Below are 15706 nucleotides of genomic sequence, written 5' to 3' on the forward strand. Positions count from 1 at the left end.
GCCAGACGGGGCTGCTAGCATAATTAAACGATCCCAGGACACTGCGGTGGCCCTAACGCCTGGGTAGTTACGGAAGCAAACCAAAACTTAAGCCACGGTCAGGGCACTTGAATCCAAGAAAATGGAACGTAGGGGGCGCCTGGGTGGCTCAGTCGGTTGAGCGTCCGACTTCAGCTCAGGTCATGATCTCACGGTTTGTGGGTTCGAGCCCCGCGTCAGGCTCTGTGCCGACAGCTCAGAGCCTGGAGCCCGCTTCGGATTCTGTGTCTCCCTCTCTGTCTGCTCCTCCCCTGCACATGCTCTGTCTGTCTGTCTGTCTGTCTCTCAAAAATAAATAAACATTAAAAAAAAAAAAAAGACAACGGACCTTAGAAACAATCAATCACAAACAGTGGAGGCTTTCCCACACAAGGCAACTGCTTATGCTGTGACCCAGCACATAATTGCTTTGCTTTGCTTTGCTTCACCGTCTTCTCTATGGAAACCTTGCCCCAGCTCCAGTGCCATTTGAAACATCTTTCAGGGTACCTGCCCGGTTCAAATCGACGTATGCTCAAATAAAGTCTTGACGATGTTAACGTGCCTCAGTTTCCATGCAACAGCGCTCGGAATCAATATTCATGTAGGCCAGCGGCGCTCAGCTTGGACGCTATCACCATTTTGGCCTGAGTCATTCTTTGTGGCGGGGACGGTCCTGCGCATCGTGGGATGTTCAGCAGCCCCCCTGGCCCCTACCCACCGGGAGCACGCGGCACCCCATCCCCCAGTTGTGACAACCCAAAACGTCCCCGGATGTTGCGGTCCTGAGTGCAAAATCGCCCTTGATGGAGAACCACAGGTATATGCAAATGCTCTCTCCCTGTCCTCCAGAAAATCACTTTTATCTGGGGAGGATTTTAGGTGCATGCACCCCACGTAGAAGATTTTAGAGCTGGAGGCCTACAGTAGCTTCCTGGGGCTGCCTGCACAAAGCACCACGAATGATGGGACAGAAACGCGTTGTCTCACAGTTGCAGAAACCGGAAGTCTGAACTAAAGGTGTCAGCGGGGCCCGGCGTCCCCTGAGCCTCCAGCAGGGGGTCCTTCCTGGCCTCTCCCAGCTTCTGGTGGTGGCCGGCACTCTTTGGCTTCTGGACAGATCACTCCAATCTCCACGCGGCCTTCTCCCCTGTGCGTGTCTCTGGGTCTTGTCTTCTCTCGAGGACACCGGTCATACAGGATTGGGGCCCATCCACTCCAGTATGACCTCATCGGCACTCATTACCTCTATAGCAACCCCAGTTCCAAACAGAGTGGCATTCTGAGGTCCCAGGAGGGATAGGAACTGGGGGAGGTGGGGACACTATATAACTCACCACAAGGCCTTGAAGAGAGAGTGGAGTCCGCTCTTATCTTTGCAGTGGGGGAAACTGAGGCCAGAAAAATTTGGTTACTTCTTCTAGATCCCAGCATCAGACAGAGGGCAGACCTAGGATCAGTGACAGCCTTCCGGACACCACACACTGCATCCAAGGACATACGGGAACAGTGGGGACCAGAGATCTGTCCGCAGGAGACCGCAGCTAGCCCACTGCCCAGGCCCCTGGTCCCAGCCACACATCTGCACATCCCAACATGAGGGGAGTCTCCTAGGACGGCCCTTCAACCTCCTCTCCGGCTCTGCCCCCGCAAGGAATCCCTCACTTCTCCCCATTGCCAGTCAGACCCAGTCACCAAAGGAGACAAGCCTTGTTGGTTAATTTTTTCCCCCTTCAAAAAAATAAATAAATTCATAAATGGTCTTTGGCAAGCTGTTTACTACCCAGCTTTAATGGCCTGTTTATTACCTTGAGCCTGTGTCTGTTAACACCCCCCCCCTCGTCATTTTCCCTCATTAACTGTCAATTTGGAGGCCAGATTTGGCATAAACCATGCCTGGACCTAAATGGCTGTGGACAGTTGATTTTATGACCGTGCCTTGTCTTGGAAACGTGGGGCCTGTCATCAGAGGAGGGTTGACGTGGACAGGTCCAGCCGCAGACAGCCGGGATGTGGGGCTGCCGGCTGGGAGGTGAGGCAGGTGGGGATTTGGGGGCTCGATTCACAGGGGCGTGCGGGCCCTTCTCGTGGTGGCCGAGGGACGGAACCATATTTGGAAACGAGTTTCACTTCAGAGAGGGACCGCAAAGGATCTCTGACCTGGAAAAGCTGCGCTCCTACGAATGCAGGAAAGAAAAGACCTCTTTGGGAAACCCCCCTTGTCAACTTCCACCCTGTGCCCTCCTTGCTGGGAGCAGAAGATACGGAATGGAACGAGAGCTGCCTCTATCCCCAAAGAGCTCCTGTTCAAGGACAGAGACGGATGCATCCACAGGTCACGACAGGCCACGGGGATGCTCGGCCTGGGCGGCCTGGGGGGAGCCCCTCAAGGCTGGTCGGAACGGCTCTGCCCGAGGGCTGGCGTGAGCCCGGGAGGACCGGATGTTCATCACCGACAAAGAGACACAGAGGTTCAAGAGTGTCGGGATGGGTGAGGGGGGTGGGGTGGTCACAGCCCTTCGCCGGCTTTCCAGCACCTCCTGATGGCACTCCCTGGGTTCCAGCCACGCCATCGGTAGTGGGTTCAACGGGACCCCCAGAATTCAGGCCTACCTGGAATCTCAGGATGCGACCTTAGTCAGAAATAGTGTCTTTCCAGAGGTAATCAGGGAGGTTAAGTTCATATTCAGGTATACCCTGAATCCATTAACTGATGTCCTTAGAAGAGGAGAGGACACACAGACACAGGAGGAACGTCATGTGACCACGGAGGCAGAGGTAGGAGTGAGGGAGCTACAAGCCCAGAGCCCCAGAGCGGGCCCTGCTGGTACTTTGTTGTTTTTTTTTTTCTTAACGTTTTTTATTTATTTTTGAGACAGAGAGAGACAGAGCATGAACGGGGGAGGGTCAGAGAGAGAGAGGGAGACACAGAATCTGAAACAGGCTCCAGGCTCTGAACTGTCAGCACAGAGCCCGACACGGGGCTCGAACTCACGGACCGCGAGATCATGACCGGAGCCGAAGTCGGACGCTTAACCCACTGAGCCACCCAGGTGCCCCTCCTGCTGCTACTTTGAACTGAACTGAACTGAATGTGTGTCCGTTGGAAGCCACCAGTTTGTGGCCCTTGGTTACGGCAGCCCTGAGAGACCAACACCCCACCCCTCTCCTCTTAGAAAGCTCCAGCCCCATAGGACCCCGTCCCTCAGTGCCCTTCTAAACCTCTGTATTGTCCAGAGGCCTGGCCAAGGAGCTCTGGGTTAAGAGGGCAAGCTGAGCACACACTTCTGATTTCACTCCCTTAAAAAAGAAATCCCACTAACTTACCGTAAAGGGATTTTTAAAGAAAATACCGCCACAAGGTTAGGAGAGAAGGAGGAGAAAACCGTGGAAGTTTGGGTCTCACTGCTTCTGTCCCCATCCCGGGGCTTCCGGGGCGGTTTGTTGAGGGTGTCATCCCTTAAGATCCCCACGGTCGAGATCCTGGCGTGGGGAGCCTGACTTGCTTCATACTTGCTCTTGACCATGAACTTGCTTCCTGCTCTCCCAGGCAGGGTCTGGGGCCAGCAGAGACACCCATTTTACCCCTGGAAGGTTCTGCCTTGACCCGTTCCTGAGCTTGCGAGCCCAAAAGGGCAGCCACTTCCTGACCTGGCGACCTGGTCACGTGGTGGGGCCCCTCCAGATGCCCTGCGGGGGTGCCCTCACCTGACTTTCCTTCCAGGGAGCTCGCAGGGAAGCTGAACCAGCACCCAGCCTGCAGCTGGCCCTTCTCCATGCAGCCAGCTTCGCACGGCTTTTCTTTTTTTTTTTTTTTTTTAACGTTTATTTATTTTTGAGACAGAGAGAGGCAGAGCATGAACGGGGGAGGGGCAGAGAGACAGGGAGACACAGAATCCGAAACAGGCTCCAGGCTCTGAGCCATCAGCACAGAGCCCGTCGCGGGGCTCAAACTCACGAACCACGAGATCATGACCTGAGCCGAAGTCGGACACTTAACCGACTGAGCCACCCAGGCGCCAATCGCACGGCTTTTCTAAACAAACGACATTCTGGGGTGATACCTACACAGGTGATAAAAGTCAGCTACATATTGGATAGAGAATCTCCTGGTTGGGGGGGGGCACAAGGGAGAACCGCACATAGGACCTCAAGAGCGGCCTTCCTCGGCTCCCCGGGCCACACCAGCCACCGGGTTCCGTTTTCTGGGAGGGGCTGGTGCTGCCGGTAGGGGACCCCGCTGTCGACCAAGGCTCTGAGTTACCGGTAAATGCTCAATTTCTCGAACTGCGGGTGCATTTTCTTAACTGTTCTTTCAACTAGGTGTATACATCTTATGCTGAAGTTCGTATGCTAGGTCTCCTTTTTTTTTTTTTGAAAATCTGTTGAAATGTCACCTTCTCCTAGAAGCTCTCCTTACCCTTCTCAGACCACGCAAGTCACACCTTCTTCCATGTTCCACAGGCACGTCCCCCGGGGGTTACAAACTCCGACACCTACAGGCCAGTGACATTCCCCCAGTGAGGCTGTCAGGAAGGACCCACACACACCAGCTATAAAGAGGTGACAGTCACCTACGGGAATGTGTGTCCAGGGGTACCAGATCTAGCTTTTCAGGACAAGCTAGAATATTCAGCTTTTTGTGTCAAATCTGTTGCCCCTCCCCCCCAATACCCACGGGCTGTAAGGCGTCCGTGTGTTGCCGAAGCTCTAACCCACACCGTGGTTGATGTGAGCACCGTCACACGGTCTCCAGGCACCCGTGGGGTCCTCAACGAGGGGGCTCCTCTGTGATCTGGACAATCCTGATATCAGCCACTGTAAGAGCCAGACATGTAGCCACGTACTCTGAGCCGGGCTTTACTCAACAGTAACTCATGCGATCCTCACCAGCTGTGTGCCAGACATTGTACTAAGCTCTTCGGGTACTTTTATCTGAATCCTTGCAAAAAAGCTCGGCAGCCGGTGCTGACTCCATTCTACACATGAGAACAGCTGAGTCTCAGAGCAATCATTGCTTGAGCTTCCAAAGCTGGTAGGCTACGGTAAGGCTTGGGGCCGGGAGTGTTAGCCGAGGGACGTGTTCCCTGACCGCTGTACCCAGTGACACTCAAGCACTGGGCCAAGCTGACTCGCAGGTCTACAGGAAATACACAATCCCTGCTTCAACAAGCCTGTGACCTTGGGCGAGATACACAGCCTCTCTCTAGCTCTAGTTTTCATGTCCGTAAAACGGGCTTAATGACAGTGCCCGGGTCCTTGGGAGGGAGGGAAGATTGAACCAGAGAAAGTAGACAGTGTATTTAGCACAGTCCCTGGGCACAGTGCGGGTCAAACTGCAGTAAGTTTCATTATTATGACTATTTCTTTCATTGATGTTGATTTTTGTCACGATCCCCAAATGGTCCCTTCCGTCTGCAGCAGCTATCAGGGCTGGGTGTGTTGGGATGCATTCACTCGCGTGCCCACTTGAGGTTTGGAAATCAACACCCATAGGAAAGCTGTTGGTTACATGTTGATGGGGAGGAAAAAAAGGGGGAAACTGGGGAGACAGGGAGAAGCAAAGAGGGAGGAAGGAGGAAGGAACTGAAACCCCAGGAGGAGACGTGTCACTGCGCTCCCTGAGGCGGAAGGGACAGCCATGGAACATGGCTGGGTGCCCACCACGGTCCGAGTTTCAGGCTGCCCGCGGGACACCAGCCACATCTCGTCACAATCGGGGCGGGTGGGGGGTGGGGGGAGGTGTTGTCAACTACTTTTCCAGGAGAGGAACCTTACCCTTAGGAATCCCATCTTGTCCCAGGCATTAGCACCCTTGTGTCTGGCCATCTCTCTTGGCCCGCTGGGGCTGCGTGTAAAAGCTTCAGGCCCGGGCTCATCTGCCACTCACTGCTTCTCATCCTGTGTCCTTGAGGGTTTGCCTGTCACAGTAAGACCAGGCCACACCACCAAAAGGGACCCCACCCACCTTTGATAACATTGCCCTTTGTTTTTAAACTCCTTTGCCCCTATGCTAATCCCATTAATTTAAGTGTTCTAGAAGGCAAGAAGGAAAGGAGAATTTTTATTTTCTTATTTACCAAACAGCTTGCTTATCTCATGTAATCCACTCAGCAACAGGCTGTCTCCACCTGACTCTCCCCCTCAGCCCTATTAACCTGCAGCCTCTTGCGAATTTGAACTCTCTGCCTTCCCCCCACTCCAAAGCACCCCTCCAAACTTCAGGGACCCATTTCTTCAAGTAAGCGCACTCTTGGGTGAAGGGTATATACTTAGCTTTCTCCTAGCACACCACAAAGCCGAAGAAGTAGCCCTGTTTATATCTCCGGGGCATGGGAGGATCCTTTTTTAATATCACGATTGTTTATAGAAGGTTGTTTGTTTTTTTTTCTCATTGGATTTTAGGAATTGTTTATGTATCCTGGGTAGTAATCCTTTGTCCGTTCGAGAGTTACTGTGTCTTCTGCCCAATTGTGGTTTGTTGGTCGAAGAGGGGTTTGAACAGCAGTTCCTAAATCACTGAAATCCTATTTACCAATCTTGTCTACGACTAGGCTTTTTGAGTCTTGTTTAGAAAATACTTCCTTTCTTAGAGGCCATAGGAATATCCTCCTATGGTTTTTTTCCGAGACGTTTTAAAGCTATGCTTTTCTTATTTACCTATTCAATTTACCTGGATCTAGTTTTTGTACGTGAAGGCTCAGGAGAGGACCCGTGGGTTTTTCCCCTGTGGATACACACGGTTCTAGCATCTTCTATAGGCCAGTTCATCTCTCTGGTGGCCAGATGCCGCTGCAGTCATAGATCAGGTTCCCAAACGTGCTTGGGTTTGTTTGCGAGCTTTTTATTCTATGCTTCACTGGTCAGTTTCTCTGCCAATAACACTGCCATAATCGGCATAGCTGTACAATAAATCTCAACATCTTCTGGGCAACTCGCCCCACTTCATGCTTCTTTAGGAATGTCTTGGCTATTCTTGGGCCTTTGTTCTTCCATATAAATTTTAGAATCAGCTTGTTCGGGTCCTTGAAAAATCCATTTGGGGATTTTGATTGGCATCGTATAAAGTCTATGGCTCGATGTGGGGATATTTGAGACCTGCAACAATACTGTCTTCCTAGCCATGAACTGAAAATACCTCTCCATTTATTTATGGCCTTTTTAATGATTGTCTCTAACACTGTATACTTTTTCTCTAGAAAAGTCTTCCACATCTAAAAAAAATAATTAACCTTAGATGCTCTGTCCCTGTTCTGTTGCCGTTACTATTATAAAGGAGTCAGTTCTGAAATTATGTTTTCATTGTTTGTTGTTGCCTGTCGCTGGTGGATGGAAATGCAATTCATTTTTTCATTATTGACTTTATATCTAGCTATTTCGCTAAACTCTTACTAATCTTAATTTGTAGATTCTTTCGTATTTCCTATGTAAATAATCCTATCGTTTGTGAATAATGACAGGTTTGGTTTTTTTTCTTTTTTCCCAATCATTACATCTTTTTCTTGCCTTGTTGCACTGGCGAGGGCCTCTGATGTCATAGTGGTGACAGAATGCATTCCTGTCTTCTCTCTAATTTCTAGGGAAAAGATTCTAATTTACTACCAAATGATTCTGGTAGATACCTTCACTTTGTCAAGGAAGGTCTTTTCCATTTTTATGCTGGTAAATTTTTAACTGATTGATTACAAATGGGCAACAGGTTTTCTAAATTCTTATTTCTACGCACATTGGGACAGTTTGTTTATATCTGCTAAACTAGCGAACACTTACCAACTTTTTTCCAATATTAAATCACCTTTTCATCATTGGGATTAAACCCAACTTAGTTCTCATGCATTATCTTTTTGATACATTGCCAAATTCCGTTGGTAATATTTTAGATGAGACTTCTACATTCATATTAATAAATGAGATTGTCTTTCTCACACCGTCCTTGACTAGTAGGTTTTGATAACAAGGTTATATTACCATCATAGAATGAGTTAGGCACTTTTTATTAGTCTCTGGAAAATTTTCTGTATGATCAGGATGAGCTGGGAAGTTTAGTTGAACTCCTTTGTTTAAAAAAAAAAAAAAATCTAAGGGCACCTGGTGGTTTAGTCAGTTAAGTGTCCAACTTCGGCTCAGGTCATGATCTCACGGTTCATGGGTTCGAGCCCCGTGTGGGCTCTGTGCTGACAGCTCAGAGCCTGGAGCCTGCTTCAGATTCTGTGTCTCTCCCATGCTCATGCTCTGTCTTTCTCTGTCTCTCAATAATAAATAAATGTTAAAAATTAAAAAAAAAAAGGAAAAAAAATCTAGGACCTGTAATTATCTTTTCCTATAGGAAGATAATTAAGCTCTTACTCATTTTATAAGTGGTTTTAAGAAATTTTGGGCTTTTGGGGCGCCTGGGTGGCGCAGTCGGTTGGGCGTCCGACTTCAGCCAGGTCACGATCTCGCGGTCCGTGAGTTCGAGCCCCGCGTCAGGCTCTGGGCTGATGGCTCAGAGCCTGGAGCCTGTTTCCGATTCTGTGTCTCCCTCTCTCTCTATCCCTCCCCCGTTCATGCTCTGTCTCTCTCTGTCCCAAAAATAAATAAACGTTGAAAAAAAAAAAGAAAGAAAAAAAAAAAGAAGAAATTTTGGGCTTTTTCATTCTCTTCAAATCAATTTTGGAGTTATTTTTCTATGAACGTCACTATTTTGTTTGACTTCTAAGAATTTATTTGAATTCTAAGAATTCAAATTTTTGGCCTAAGGATGAAAAAAAAAATGTTTTTAGTGTCTATTTATTTTTGAAAGAGAGAGAGAGAGAGTGAGAGAGAGAGCAAGAGAGAGAGGCAAAAAGAGAGGGAGACGCAGAGTCCGAAGCAGGCCCCAGGCTCTGAGCTGTCAGCACAGAGCCCGACGCGGGGCTCAAACTCACGGACCGCGAGATCGTGACCGGAGCCAAGATCAAGAGTCAACGGCTTAACCAACTGAGTCACCCAGGCACGCCAGGCATAAAGATTTTTATAATATTCTACTAAATTTTTGTTGTGGCTATGGTTTTGATCCATTTACTTTCTTTATACTATTATATGCATAAATTTTGTTTTTTTTTTTCAATCAGTCTACCAGATGCAGGCTGCTTCATTAATCTTTTCAAAAAACCAGTAGTCTTGTTGATCTGCTCTATTGTATCTTTTTTGTATCTATTTCATTAATTTCTGTTTGTATCTTCACGGTCTCCTCCTTTCTGCTGTCTTTGGGGGTATTCTGTTTTCCTTTTTAATGCATACATTTTCAGCTTCTCTTGGTTCTAATATAATATTTAAGGTTATGGATCTCCACTTAAGACCGCTTTCCCTGCATACTGACATGTAATAGTTTGGGTATCAATCAAGTCTAATTATTTCAAATGCAAATTATTATTCTTTTATTCATGAGTTGTTGTGAAGCGGGCTTTTAAATTTCCAGACATGGAAAGATTACTAAAATTTCTCTTTGCACTATCTGTAGCTACTTCGTAAATTCCACTGTGATCAGAAACTGTCATATCTGTGTGACATTCATTGTCTTAAATAGATGACAAATGTTCCGTGGTTTAAGAGTCTACACATTTCAACCCTGTTTTCCGACCATGATGCAATTAAATTAGAAATTAAAACCAGTGCTAAGAAATCGTAAAACACAGATGAAAATTTCCATCTGTACTTGAGAAGAACGACCATTTTTTAATTGTTGGAGGAGTTATATGCCCACGAAGTCACGGCCGACGATCCGACAACTGTAATTCAAATCTTCCATCATCTCGGGGCGCCTGGGGGGCTCCGTTGGTTTAAGCTCAGGTCATGAGCTCGCGGTTTGTGGGTTCAAGCCCTGTACTGGGCTCTCTGCTGTCAGCACAGAGCCTGCTTTGGATCCTCTGTGCCCCTCCCTCTCTGCCCCCTCTCCACTGGCACTCTCTCTCAAAAATAAATAAACATTAAAAAAAAAAAAAACTTCTGTCTTTTCTAATATTTTTTTGTGTGTTTATCGGTAACTAGTAAAGATGCGTTGAAATCCTTGACAATTATGGTAGATGTGTCCATTTCTCCCCGTAATTGTTTTCAGATTTTGTTTCACATTTTTGAGGCTTTATAAAATGGATGAAGTTTACAATGTCACATCTTCCTGGTGAATTGAACTTCTTATCCTTATCTACTGACCCTCTTTAACATTGCTGCTTTTTTTTTTTTTTTCTTAACAATAATTTAGCTTCTCATGGGTAGTGCTGTTAAAGCTCTTTGAAATCAGGACAACACTGCCTTCCAATTATTACCCAATGTACTTGCTTACTATTTACCATTCCTTGCTTTGGCCTCTGCTCCCTGATATTTATTTATTTATTTGCTTGATTAGTTGCTTGTTTATGTATCTTTCGTGGCCCTTCAGAGTTCCCTTATTTCCAATAAGCTCATCAATACATCAAAATGTGTGTTTGCTATAATGTTGCCAGGCTCTAATTGACATAAGAGTCCCTCAGAATGCCTAGAGTGCCAGAATGCCAAATTGGCACACTTTTCAGTCTTTACTATATACATACTATATATATTTTATGTAAGCTTCATGCCCAGGTCGGAGCCCAACATAGGGCTTGAACACATGACCTTGAGATCAAGACCTGAGCTGAGATCAAGAGTCAGATGTTTAACCAACTGAGCCATCCAGTTGCCCCTACTATATTTCCAGAAAGTAGAAGTTATGGGCCTGGGGCGCCTGGGTGGCTCAGTCACACCCAACTCTTGACTTCGGCTCAGGTCGTGATCTCACCCTCCGTGAGTTGGAGCCCCGCGTCGGGAGCCAGCCTGCTTGGGATTCTCTCTCTCCCCTTCTCTCTACCTTTCCCCCACTCGTGCTCATCTCTCGCTCAAAAATAAATACATAAACATTTTTTAAAAAAGAAGAACTTATGGGCACAAAAAGAGAAGACAAGGGACGTGGGCACCAAGGAGTACCGACCAGGGGATTCTGTGTGCCCACGTACACATATGTCTATTTTCCAAATACCTGTGGGTAAACAATGTGTGAAGGAAGTATGTATATTCCTTCATCTGTGCTTCTGAAATCATAGGTTTTTCAAGTTATGTCTTATTTCTTTTCTTTAATTCTTTTTTCAGTGTTTATTTATTTTTGTGAGACAGAGACAGAGCATGACCAGGGGGAGGAGCAGAGAGAGAGGGAGACACAGAATCTGAAGCAGGCTCCAGGCTCTGAGCTGTCAGCACAGAGCCCGACGCCAGGCTCGAACTCATGAGCCGTGAGATCATGACCCGAGCAGAATTTGGAGGCTCCACCGACTGAGCCACCCAGGCGCCCCAATTAGATCTTACTTCAGTCAATGAATATTTACTATATATAAAACAACTAGGGTGTGAGGACCATAAAGATGTTAGAGATCCTCACATTCATTAACTGTAAATAGTGCTCACCTCTCCATGTTGGGCTTGTGGGTGGTGAGTATTGTCTTCTATTGATTTTCTGTTTCTTGAACTTCTGCTGTGAGCATGTACTAGTTCCCTGATTATAGGGAAACAGTTATTTTACAAAGGGGTTTTCATACTTCAAAGAGTTGGAAACCACTAGTTTGGGGATTGAGAGCTTATAGAGCAAGAAAAACAAATTCGAAGGTGAATGGATGGGGCCAGGCCTGTGAGGACAATGAGAAAGTGGCCGAGGGGGCAGGGCGAGGGGCTAGGTTTCCAGTGACCTGATGGCCAAGGCCAGATGAAATGGGAGTGAACGCCTGTCAGCTCCACCCCATTTTTTGCTCTGTAAAACTGCAGGCCTGATGTTGCCAGATCTTTTGGCTAAGTGAAAATAGATATCTACATTTTGTTATTTGAAATCTTTACAGAGTTTCCAATGCTGGCAAACTCACTTTTTAAAAAATGTTTAAACATGGTGCAGTTCAAATCAACCATCTGTGCAGATTAGATATGGCTCCTGGGTGGCCCCTTGATATCCTGTGTTAGGACCTGGGTTCCTTATCTATTTCACCTCCACATGCACACTCTACAATCACTAAGATCAGGTCCAGCCCTGAAATATTTCTGAAACAGGAGACACCACCAATTTCCTCCTTCAGTTCAGATTATGGGCAGCCTCTCCATCTGCCCTAGTTTTAATCACATTGAAACCGTCACCAAGTGGGTGTATCCATCTACCCGTCCGTCTGTCCATCCGTCCATCTTGTCTGTCCATCCACCTATCCGTCCGTCCATCCATCCATCCATCCATCCGTCCATCCATCTTGTCTGTCCATCTATCCATCCATCCATCCATCCATCCATCCATCCATCCGTCCATCCATCCGTCCATCTTATCTGTCCATCCATCCATCTGTCCATCCATCCGTCCATCCATCTGTCCATCTTGTCTGTCCATCCATCCATCTGTCCGTCCATCCGTCCATCTTATCTGTCCATCCATCCATCCATCCATCCGTCCATCCATCTTGTCTGTCCATCCACCTATCCATCCATCCATCCATCCATCCGTCCATCCATCCATCTGTCCGTCCATCTTGTCTGTCCATCTATTCATCCATCCATCCATCCATCCATCCATCCATCCATCCATCTGTCCATCCATCCGTCCATCTTATCTGTCCATCCATCCATCTATCTGTCCATCCATCCATCTGTCCATCCATCCGTCCATCTGTCCATCCATCTTGTCTGTCCATCCATCTATCCGTCCATCCATCCATCCATCCGTCCATCCATCCATCTGTCCGTCCATCTTGTCTGTCCATCTATTCATCCATCCATCCATCCATCCATCCATCCATCCATCCATCTGTCCATCCATCCATCCATCTTATCTGTCCATCCATCCATCTATCTGTCCATCCATCCATCTGTCCATCCATCCGTCCATCTGTCCATCCATCTTGTCTGTCCATCCACCTATCCATCCATCCATCCATCCATCCGTCCATCCATCCATCTGTCCGTCCATCTTGTCTGTCCATCTATTCATCCATCCATCCATCCATCCATCCATCCATCCATCCATCTGTCCATCCATCCGTCCATCTTATCTGTCCATCCATCCATCTATCTGTCCATCCATCCATCTGTCCATCCATCCGTCCATCTGTCCATCCATCTTGTCTGTCCATCCATCCATCCATCTGTCCATCCATCTTGTCTGCCCATCCATCTATCCGTCCATCTTGTCTGTCCATCCATCCATCCATCTGTCCATCCATCTTGTCTGTCCAGCCATCCATCCGTCCATCCATGTATTTATTCTGACAACAGCTATCTTTTGGACATCTCCTAGATGGCAAGTAGTGCCCCAAATGGTGGAGAGAGAACAGGGAATACGACCAAGCCCTACCCTTAAGGAGCATGTAACACTCTAGGGGAGGAAATAGACGATTACAAACAAATGATCTGATGTCAGATGGGGGAGGTGTGCTATCTAAAAGCTGTGTGGAAGGAAGAGGTGAGGGGACAGCATTGCTTGAAAGGGTGGCCAGGAAAGACCTTCACACATGGTGTCTGAATAAGATCTGCTTGCTAAGAAAGAGGCAGCTGTGCAAACACGGAGAGCGAACTTAGCTTCCAGGCAACAGATGGGATAACAGCAGGTGCAAAGGCCCAGAGACAAGAACGGGATGATCTAGATTTGTTGGGGGAAGTCTGCTAATCCTCTCCTGCGAACCCACATCTCGCAGACTTCCTCCCTGACTCCACTGTCAAGCACTTTGTTCTGTGTTCTCTCCTAACTCAGGCTGGGGGCCAAGGCCATTCTCCACGGGTCCATCCCACAGGGCTGGTTTCCAGGGAGAAGACATCTTTCACCCCCAGCAGAGATCCTGGGCAGGTTCCTGGTCTTGACCCTCCTCTCTGATCTTCAGTGGTTATCTTCCCCTGAGAGAGGCCCCTCCTCCACCAAAGGGCCTCCTTCCTGCTCCTACAGAGCAGACCCATTAACTCCTTTCTAAAGCCATTTGATAAAAACCCCAGATCCTGTCACCACCTCTACCCGCTGTTCACAATGCACTCACCTTCCAGCTCCATCCCCTCCCCACCCTCTCAACCCTACCCTTGCAGCCCAGGCCCCCAAACTTCCCAGGCCCTTCTCTTGATATCTGACCTTCATAGGCGTGGTCTGTCCTCTTAGCAACAGCATCTCCCCCTTTAATTCTTAGCACCTTCCTGGTCGCTTGGTCCATAGCATGGCCTCACCATGGGCCTTGTCCCATTTCTCTGCCCCTCCCCACCGTCTTATTGGTCTTCCGCCGGCCCCTTCCTGCCTCCCACAAACACGAACTCCTTGGCTGGCTCAGCTTCAAGCTTCTCTACCCTGGTCCTGCCGTCTTTTGTAACTGCTACAATTCCAGGCCGCTCAGTGCACTAACACGTGTAGGGTGAACACCATTGAATAATTAAGTCCTTGGGTTGATCTGGGCACTCAGAATGGTCTGTCTTTGAGCTCGGAGTCATCACAACAGACAGGCAATCTCTTCTTTCCAGCATCTTCTTTATGCATTTATCATAAGCACAGGAGTTGCCAGCGTTGCTCCTAATCTATACTTGCTTGGGGCGGGGCTGTTCAGTATAAATAGAACCCTTGTATGGGGTGGTCACTCCCTGCCAAGTGTCCCACCTGGCACACAGCCACACCTCCTTGTTGTATAGATAGAATGACCGAATTAGCACCACGAGTGAATGAGTGAATGACCCTCCATAGGGCACTTCACACAGACCATTACAACAACCCAAGAGATAGATTCCCTGGTCAAATCCCATCTTACCGTCTAGGAAACATGAAGACTGAAGGTGATTAAATGATCTGCCTGACAGTCACAAATCTAATAAGCGGAAGCATTGGGATTTCAACCCGCCCCTGTCTTTGTTTCACGGTCTAATCCCTGTGCTGTTCCACGGGGTGGCCACCAGCCACAGGTGGCTCCTGAGGACTCGTCCAAATGCGGCTGGTCCAAATCTAGATGTGCGGTGATGATAAAACACATTCCAGACTTCTAAGCTGTAGTGTGAAAAAGAGAATGAAAACTATCTCATTGATGCTTTTTACATTAAAGATAGGCTGACATGAAGGCATTTTGGATATATCGGGTTAAATAAAATATGTTATCAAAATTAATCACACCTGTTTCTTTTTACCTTTTTAATGCAGCTACTAGACAAGTGGAAATCGCACTGTGGCTCACGTTACGTTTTTGTTGGACAACGCAGGTGAAATCGCTCAGCGGGTGAAAGCGCTCAGCTGCCTTGTTCTACCAATTCAAATGCAAACGCCTTCATCTTCAACATCCTGAATAATGCGCACCCAGGACTGTTGGCCCAAGGCTCCGTTCTTTGTCCCCCTCGGTTCCTCTCTCTTCCACCCACTGGAATGATTTAGTCTCAGTGTATCCCAAACCCCAGGGCTGCTGCCTTGCTTTTAGCTGAATATCGTGGACAATATTCACCTTGGAGATGTCTCCGACCTGGGGAGTTGGTCCTGAAGTCGGAACGTGGAGCTAAAATCGCTCTAGGCAAAATTATCCACAGAAAGCCCTCCAAATTAGCATGCGGTAGTGTGTCCCTGGTTTTGTGCACGCGGATATGTATGTACACATGTATGACAGACTCAGTGATATACAGTAGGTAACAGTACAGAGCAGAACATTGGTTTGCAAAATCTTCCCACCTATTGTTATTATTTTGA

This window comes from Puma concolor, chromosome B3, assembly GCF_028749965.1.
Source record: "Puma concolor isolate L17-30 chromosome B3, mPumCon1.1.hap2, whole genome shotgun sequence".
Classification (NCBI taxonomy): Eukaryota; Metazoa; Chordata; class Mammalia; order Carnivora; family Felidae; genus Puma; species Puma concolor.